This window comes from Aedes albopictus, chromosome 2 (assembly GCF_035046485.1).
Source record: "Aedes albopictus strain Foshan chromosome 2, AalbF5, whole genome shotgun sequence".
NCBI classification, from domain to species: domain Eukaryota; kingdom Metazoa; phylum Arthropoda; class Insecta; order Diptera; family Culicidae; genus Aedes; species Aedes albopictus.
The window spans coordinates 514,079,488-514,088,551 of record NC_085137.1 but is presented as its reverse complement, the minus strand read 5'-3'; the positions used below and the strand labels follow the sequence as shown (position 1 = coordinate 514,088,551).

The following is a 9,064-nucleotide window of genomic DNA, read 5'->3' as shown; positions in this document are numbered from 1 at the left end:
TTCCCTAAAACTCCCTTCAACAAATTCGTTTTGAACCCCTTTTTTCCACCTTTACCTCCATTACTCAAACCCTACTACGAATTCCGTTGAAAACTCGGTACCTGATAAAACTATGCCAGGTACAGATTTGTGGTTTGAAGTTTTTGTTCATATCTTTCATAATTTATCGAAACCTCTTATTCGTTAAAAAATGTTCTCTCCGTGACAATGATCCGCTCGCTTGAGATCATTGCCGTGACCAGGATTCGAACCTGGGTTACTACGGCCACAACGTAGGGTCCTAACCACTAGACGATCACGGCTATAGAGAACGACAGAAAACTAATAGTAAGATTGAGTTATATACTGCAAATAAAGAGTGTGCAAATTTTGAAGCAATAAATTATAATAGAAGAACAATGAAAATTACCTCATAGTCACAGATCAACAATTAGTGCTTATTACATAAAATGACTGCACAAAAAATCTGCGTCGGCCGGGAATCGAACCCGGATCAACTGCTTGGAAGGCAACTATGCTGACCATTACACCACCGACGCTTATATTTAAAATTAAACCCACAACATCTGAAATAAACAGATTCTTCACACTATCGCGTTTGCTTAGCTAATCTTTTTAGCAGCAGCATTCATTATCACCCTCTGCGTTCTTTATTCGGTTTTCCACTTCCCGCACGCTTGACCGACGACGACGTCAGTGAGCGATAACATTTCTCATCATCACTTTGTCAGAGCAATCCACATGGATCCAACAAAAGATCTACGCGAAGAGGCGCCTTTCTATTATTTTTTTTTTTGCTTTTTGCTTTCTCGGTAAGTAAATGCTGGCTGTGATTTTTCGTGGAATTCCATTGTTTAAATAAGGTATGAACTTCTGTTTATTAGAATTGACATGGGAAAGATAGCAGTAGCTCAACCCAAATTAACATGAACGACTCCCACGCTATGAAACGAAAAGCTATTTTTGTTCATCAAGAACTACTGAAAGCACAGTATCTAGCTCAACCCTGCATGCCTTTGGCTGGTGGCTAATCAATAGCCATTTCATGCAAGAAAATCAACTTTTCCAACCTGTATTGTCAAGTTTCTCGATTCATCTTTCTATTCGTCCCCGCACACAGCACAACCAGACTGGGCGGGCAGGCAGAAAATATTCCATGCTCTGCAATTTTCTGTCACCGGGAGATATCGATTCGAGGCAAAGTTTTCCACAATGGGCACTCTGGCTGTCATTGTCATATCCTGTGGCCCACCCAAGCCCCCTCTCCACCATCCGGTTTCACCTGGAAAAAGTCCGTCTCGGCGCTGGGAATCAACGTTGATCAATCGCATTAAGGCCACTCTCTGTCTCCTTTGGCTACCAACTGGGAGAACCTTTTTTTTCTAGTATTTTCAACGAAGACCCGAAGTCGGTTCTTCGTCCTCCTCGTCCACCATGCGGAGGAGGGAAAACTAATGTGGCAGAAGCATTTGGAAAGGGTCGGAAAATGGGGCCACGCGCACAAGGTGGCAGTTGACCTCCTTATCGTTCACCCGTGTTGCTTCATTATTTACGTACCTCGGTCCTCGGTACGTCTCTACAATTCGTTTGCGTCCTTCTTGCTTCGTTGTAAGGTGAAAGCTCTCTACTCCGTTCTACTTCTTCTTGTTGGTTGATATCAATCCAAGACAGACGGGGTGGAAAACCTGGTGTTTGTTTTTTTTTCCTTTGGTTCCGTTTTAATCACTTGTGGAGCGAGCGTATTTCTTCGGTGACCTCCGATGTCGTCCTCAACCATTTGCCTCGATTTTCTCCACTACTATGATTTAGCGTATCCAACTTAGATGTAGGAGATGTCCTTCGATTTGGTCGTTTTTATATTATAGCCGGCTGGACACTTTTTTCTTTGGCTTTTGTTACTTCACGCAATAAACCATAGCTACTCAAAATTTTAAGCAGAGACTCATATAAAAATTTGATCAAATATGTTGACATTTTAAGAACTCAAGAACAAAATTCTAAAAAAAAATATTTTTGGAATGAAATTGCATAAGCTGTATTCTGTGAAATGTCCAAGATCTGGTTTTTCTCCGTTTCAGAGTTATGACCAATTTTGTGAAAATTGTCCAGATGTGCAATATGAGCCGTTTGTTCTAAAAAATCATACAGTCGAGTCTCTTACTAAACGAATTCCTATTAAACGGACTCCTATTAAACGAACTCCTACTAGACAGGGGTGAGCGTTATAGGAGACTAAGAGCTTATGGGATTTCGGCATTTAGGGGGTGTGGCCTATTATCTCGGGTGTGTTAAGAGTTAACGCAATACTTTCTTCGGCAAAGTTTTAGGGCTTGATAAGATCTACCATTTAGAACTTTGGTTCATATGATTAGTTAGCAATTTGGTCGCTAGAGGGACCATCAACAATTTGATGCTAAATTGCACTACAGGAACCATATTAGGTTGTCAAGCAAACGTTACGATATGCGACAGCCCAAGACCCTGATCATTTGGAAGGATAGTGTCTTCGGGAAAGTTGTTGGGTACGCCAATAACTTACTGACGATGAGTTGCGAAATTCGAAATTCCTCCAGTGGGCGGCGCTAGTGAGCAAGTAAATTTTCAAAAGCTCATATCTCAGAATCCCGATAACTTAGGAAGATGGTGTCTTTGGCAAAGTTGATCAGTATTACATAAACTTACATAAAAATAAACACTTGTTCCGCAATTCTACCACTAGGCGGCGCTAGTGAACATGCAAATTTTAGAAATCTCATAGCTCAGAATTCTGATAACTTAGAAAGTTGGTGGCTTCGGCAAAGTTGATCAGTATGACATATACAGGGGATAGACAAAATGATCGGGACAGGCAAAATTTTCACTTTTCAAAAAATGTTTAATTAGCTATAACTATTCGAAAAGTGTATCAAATATTCTCAAATTGTAATACTCAAATACTGTAAGTTCTTCAACTAGTTGTGTATCAGTGGACAAAATTTGGAAAAGATCGGACAATTCTTCACGAAGTTATAAAGATTTTTGAAAATGGTAAAATTATCCGATAGCCAACTTTGAGCTGTTATTTCTCCGGATTCAATTAACCGAATATAATGAAATTTTGACCATTAATGACTTATATAATGAGCTATGAAAAACCATTGACTTAACTTAATATTCTTCTTCTTCAACTAGTTGAAGAACTTACAGTTGAAATTTGAGAATATTCGATGCACTTTTCGAAAAGTTACAGCTAGTTGAACATTTTTTGTAAAGTGAAAATTTTGCCTGTCCCGATCATTTTGTCTATCCCCTGTACTTACAAAAAAATAAACACTTGTTTCGCAATTCTGCCACTAGGCGGCGTTTACCGGTTTTTTCGTCTTTTTTCGATTTTTTTGGCGGTTTTTCGGCTTGGCAAAACTAGTGTCGCTCCCCCGATTACTTGGGAAGTTGGTGTCTTCGGCAAAGTTGATCAGTATGACATAAACTTACATAAAAATAAACACTTGGTTCAAAATTCTGCCACTAGGAGGCGCTAGTGAACTTGCAAATTTTAGAAATCTCATAGCTCAGAATCCTGATAACTTACGAAGTTGGTGTTTTGGGCAAAGTTGATCAGTATGACATAAACTTACATAAAAATGAACACTTGTTTCAAAATTCTGCCACTAGGCGGCGCTAGTGAACATGCAAGTTTTAGAAATCTTTTCCAAAGACACCAACTTTCTAAGTTATCGGGGGGAGAGATACTAGTTTTGCCAAGCCGAAAAACCGCCAAAAAAGTCGAAAAAAGACGAAAAAACCCGGTAAACGCCGCCTAGTGGCAGAATTGCGAAACAAGTATTTATTTTTATGTAAGTTTATGTCATACTGATCAACTTTGCCGAAGACACCATCTTCCTAAGTTATCGGGATTGTAGTATTACAAAGCAAATCCTCATGGTTCAAATCAATCTTCAAATTTCCAATACTTGCCAGTACTGTACTCGTCATTCACATTTGTTAAAGTCTGTTTGTCATAAATTACATCACAGCCAAATTGCTTCCTAGAAGATCTCCGGAAACCTTCCATAAAATATGCATAATAAATAGCAACCCTCAGTCAGCAGTTTAACGTTTACCAAACTGTGCAGTTAAAACATTCTCACTTCCTTTATTTTGAGACCTTCGTAATTGTTACCACATGTGTGCAAACAACGCAGGCAAGTTTTGAAAACTCACTCGCTTCGCTCGTGCAGTAACCAAGCTTTCTCCATACCTTTGAAGTTTTCAATAAAACACCTTTCAGTCAACCGTCCAAAGAGTTCGCATGTTCTCTCGTGAACTAAAACTATCCGAAGTTCCGATGCCTGATACCAAAGGATTCTGAGATATGAGCTTTTGAAAATTTACTTGCTCACTAGCGCCGCCCACTGGAGGAATTTCGAACTTCGCAACTCATCGTCAGTAAGTTATTGGCGTACCCAACAACTTTCCCGAAGACACTATCCTTCCAAATGATCAGGGTCTTGAGCTGTCGCATATCGTAACGTTTGCTTGACAACCTGATATGGTTCCTGTAGTGCAATTTAGCATCAAATTGTTGATGGTCCCTCTAGCGACCAAATTGCTAACTAATCATATGAACCAAAGTTCTAAATGGTAGATCTTATCAAGCCCTAAAACTTTGCCGAAGAAAGTATTGTGTTAACTCTTAACACACCCGAGATAATAGGCCACACCCCCAAAATGCCAAGATCCCATAAGCTCTTAGTCTCCTATTAAGCGGATTCCTATTGCGCCCCCCGACCAGTGATCTTATAAGAGTCTCGACTGTAACTCGGCATCAACATTTCAAAAGGGCGTAACTGCTTTTACAACCAATTACTTCTCACAGAGCTGTGCATCGTTCATCTTACGCAATTCACATCCATTAAACGAAAAAGGAGGATTTTATCTTTCTATTTGTGCTAGTGAATTGCTCGGGAGGGATGAGATACGGTCCATAGCTTTATGAGAAGGCATTGGTTGCAAAAGCAGTTACGCCCTTTTGAAATGTTGGTGCCGAACTTAAGAATGTAGCATCGTAGACACAATATTTTTTTTAGGATCGTAAGCAATTTTTCTCAGCAATTCAAGAAATATACAAAATGAAAATTGTTTTTCTCAAAAGTTTCCACTGTTGAGGAAAATTGGTTGAAAAAAAAAACATTTTTGGAACGAAATTTTTTAAGCAATATTCTGTGAAATTTTCAAGATGTGTTTTTTTTTGTTCCTGAGTTTTGATCAGTTTTGTGTAAATTAATAATCAAGACGGTTGAAATTCAACCAACATATGGGCAATTTCCACAAAATTGTTAATAACTCAGGAACGGAGAAAAATCACATCTTGAAATTTTTACAGAATATAGCTTATGTAGTTCCCTTCCAAAAATATCTTTTTAGGAATTTTTTAGGACTACCTAATTAGTTTTTCCGACTTTTCCAAAAAAATTTCCTGATCAGTGGAACATTTAATGGAAAACATGTCATTTTGTATTTTTTTTGAATTTCTGAGAAAATTTGCATATGATTTTACCAACAAATTTGTACGATGCTTCGTTCTTGAGTTATTGAGTTGAGTTTAATTAAATTCAAATATCTTTCGTTGTACTCAATCAGGTTATTTTACAAATTGGAATTCAAGATATTGTGGAATTTACGGAAGATTTCCTTAATTTTTGCAAAATTTCCAAAAAAAATGAAGATATGCTTGTTTTTAATAACAAAAAGAAAAAAAAAACAAAAATCTTTTTCGACGTATAATTAAACTATAAGTTTTTTGCAGGTTACAGTACAAATTTTTGCATTATACAGAGAATAGGCTGATCGATCTCAAATCGTTAGCCTTGCATCCCAAATAACATTTTGATGGCCTATTGGCCTTGTAGAGCGTTTAAGAACCGTCATAAAGCCTTACATCTTTCATTTTTGTTTTATTATGATTTTAAGAACCTCTTCTAGTCAATTTGACTAAAAAATGTAACTTGGGATGGAAAGTCGAAAAATCTCGGCTCACCTGTATTTTATTACTTCACGTTTTCGGACCTAAGGCATGATTCTACACTAAATATGATCATCAATTTAAGGAGTTTCAAAACGCTCTGAACTAGTGTTAAAAGATATAAATCTACTGACTACTACGCACCTCCTTCTCCTTGAACTGCAGCTGTAAATTGTTAGATGGAGCCCTCTGGTATTTCATTACAAACCGAGGCTAAAAAAAACCACTGGTCAACCAACCACCTTTTGTGGTGGGTCAACAAAAGGTGATTTGCTTCCTACAAATTTCCAGCTTATTTTCACCTTTGAGGGTAACTTTTCTTTTTTTTTTTTAAAGCTGACATCTAAGTCCTTTACAGAAGGAGTTAATTATCTCCCAAACTATAACACATCACAACAATCCAAAATCAAACGAAAACTAAACTTGAAAATTCTCAGGACATACGGAAGGCTTCAAAAAAGGATATATTGAGAATTCTAAGAGTATTTTTTTATTCCTTGTTGGATATATAAGTCTCTGCGACAGGTTTTAAGATCTATTGTCACCATTCTAAGAGTAACTTTGTGCATATGGAAAACAGTTGGATCGTTGACAGCAAAAATTCCTTCAGAAATTGTTCCATCAGTTGCACCAGGTATTTATCCAATAGTTTGTGCTGAAGTTTTCCTAAAATTTCATCAGAAACTCATCAACTAACAGCTAAAGAAATTTTGCTAGGATATCCCGAAAAAAGTTGCTCGAAATTCTACCAGGTCTACGAGATTTAGACGTTTATTTTCTTAGACGTTCCATTAGGAGGACTTCCGTCGGCTTTTTTCAAGTATTTTCAAAGGAATTATTTTGGATGCTCCTCCTAGATTTTTCAATATTTTCCTACGAAAGTTGTTCCAAAAGTGTACACATTAGTTATACATTTTGAAAACTCGAGAAATTTAAATCATTCAAATGCCTTTTAAATTATGTAACTAGAACCGCCTAGTAGTGAAATTTCACATCAAACGACCTATCAACTGTAAGCCCTGGACCTACCAAACAACTTTGCTAAAGAAACCATCTTTCTAAACACTTTCATATTCCTGGTACACTTAGAGCACAAGAGAGTCACATCGAAAGATAAAACTGATGTAGATCTAGATGTAGTTCAGGGATGCCATATATACAGATTTATCTGTATTATATAGATTTTTGAGCATCCGTACAGATTTCGTTTTATATGAAATACAGATTTTTCAGTTTGAGGAGCAATTTTATTTTTGCACGGAATACAGATTTTTCACCAAAATTTTGTTTGGGATACATATTTTTAGAAAGAATGATTCAGATTTTTCAAAAAATCAAAGATCAGAGCTGAAGGCGTCAGAATGTAGTATTAACTAATACGAAGCACTTTAGAAATGATTGCCTTCCAACAAGATGCATATCTAGAGCTCTGGAGAGGTATATCGAAAGAGACTCTAGATCAGTTACAGCAGATCTCTACCAAAACCGAAGATGTAAAATATAGCAACTATCAACCTGTAGCACTTTGTCAAAGACTCCAAAAAGAAAAAAATGTCTAGAGCAGATACAGCCAATATAGATCAAAGCCGAAGGCTTGTAAATGTGGTATCAATAAATCTAAGACACTCCTTCAAAAACTCCAAGTCTTCAGGATGCACATCTAGAACACAACATTATCATATCAAAAGATAGCACTGATCTAGATCAGTTAAAGTAGATTTAGAGCAAAACCGAAGACGTAAGAATGTAGTCAAACCAATCCAAAAACACTTTGCCGGACTTTTTGGGATGCATATCGAGAACACTAGAGCATCGTTTTGAAAAATTAAACTTATCAAGATCAGTTTTAGCAGATCTAGATCAAAACCGAATACGTAAAAATGTAGTACCAATCAATTCGAAACACTTTGCTGAAGACTCTAACCCTCTAGGATGCATACCGAGAAAACTAGAGCGTCTTTTTGAAAGCTAACCCTCATCTAGATCAGTTTCAGCAGATCTAGATCGAAATCGAAGACATAAAAGTGTAACACCAATCATTTTTGACCACTTTGCCGAAGATCCTAACCCTCTAGGATGCTTGGCGAAAGCAATGGAGTGCTTGTTCATCGAGAGCTGCAATTGATCGTAGCTAGGGATGTTCAAGATAGTTGCGAACATTTTGTATTATCTCTGCACTATACCTTATTAGCAGAAAACACGTTTTGCAGTTGCAGTAATGAAGATTCCTGACTATTGTGGTCCACTCTACTGAATCATTAACCTCAAAGTAAGCGATCGCGGCCAAAAGTTTTCCAGTGAAAGAATGGGTATACGTCCGTTTCTCCGGTGTCTACAATCCCTCAAAGTGGATCAACGCGGCCGTTTATCATCCATGTTTTCGTTAAACGGCTTATGCCTGGGCGCCCATCTGTCGTAGAAAAGCATGTACGCGGAGGCAAAAAACCGTGTTCGCTTCCTTGATGTACCACCATCTACATCCAGCAGCCAACCAACAACGGGATAGGAATCGGGGGAAACCCAAGATTCGAAGCGAAGAGAAAAGATCTAAATTATGTTTGTGCCACTAAACCATTCCAATATCGTCATATTTCTTCCTACACACAACCGACGACGCTTGGGACCCGGGATGACGACGATGAGTGATGCTGACTAGAGCGTTAACGTTGCTGGTTCGTCACCCTTTCATCACTCGACTACGACGACGACTATGTTCGATGCTATGGATGGTGCAAGTTTTTCATGTTTCCGACCAACCTCTTTTCTCCCAGCCATCGCATCGGTAGTCTTCTATTCGACAAGCGACTGTGGTGGAAGTGTTTATGCCGTTGGAACTCGCAATATCTTCATCTTGTAGCCTAGATCTTGGTGGCGCTGGATCACGATTTGTTGGAGGGATCCTAACTATAAAGAAAACATTGACCTTTTTTTTGCAAGAAAAATATATGATTCAAATTTTTACATTTGCTCATCAAGCAAGATGACGAAATCTCTTCACGATATCGACACCATCGATTAGCAACTGATCAGCTTTTACAGCATTCAGCATTCCAATTCCAGTAG

The 9,064-nt window shown here is 38.0% G+C and overlaps 2 non-coding genes across 2 annotated transcripts; both read right to left on the bottom strand.

Annotated features, from left to right (window-relative positions):
* Positions 1-230: 230 nt before the first annotated feature.
* On the bottom strand, positions 231-302 carry Trnah-gug (transfer RNA histidin (anticodon GUG)). The gene has a single exon. It is a non-coding gene; the product is annotated as a tRNA-His (tRNA).
* Positions 303-467: 165 nt separating this feature from the next.
* Positions 468-539, bottom strand: Trnag-ucc (transfer RNA glycine (anticodon UCC)). Its single transcript has one exon. It is a non-coding gene; the product is annotated as a tRNA-Gly (tRNA).
* Positions 540-9,064: the final 8,525 nt, after the last annotated feature.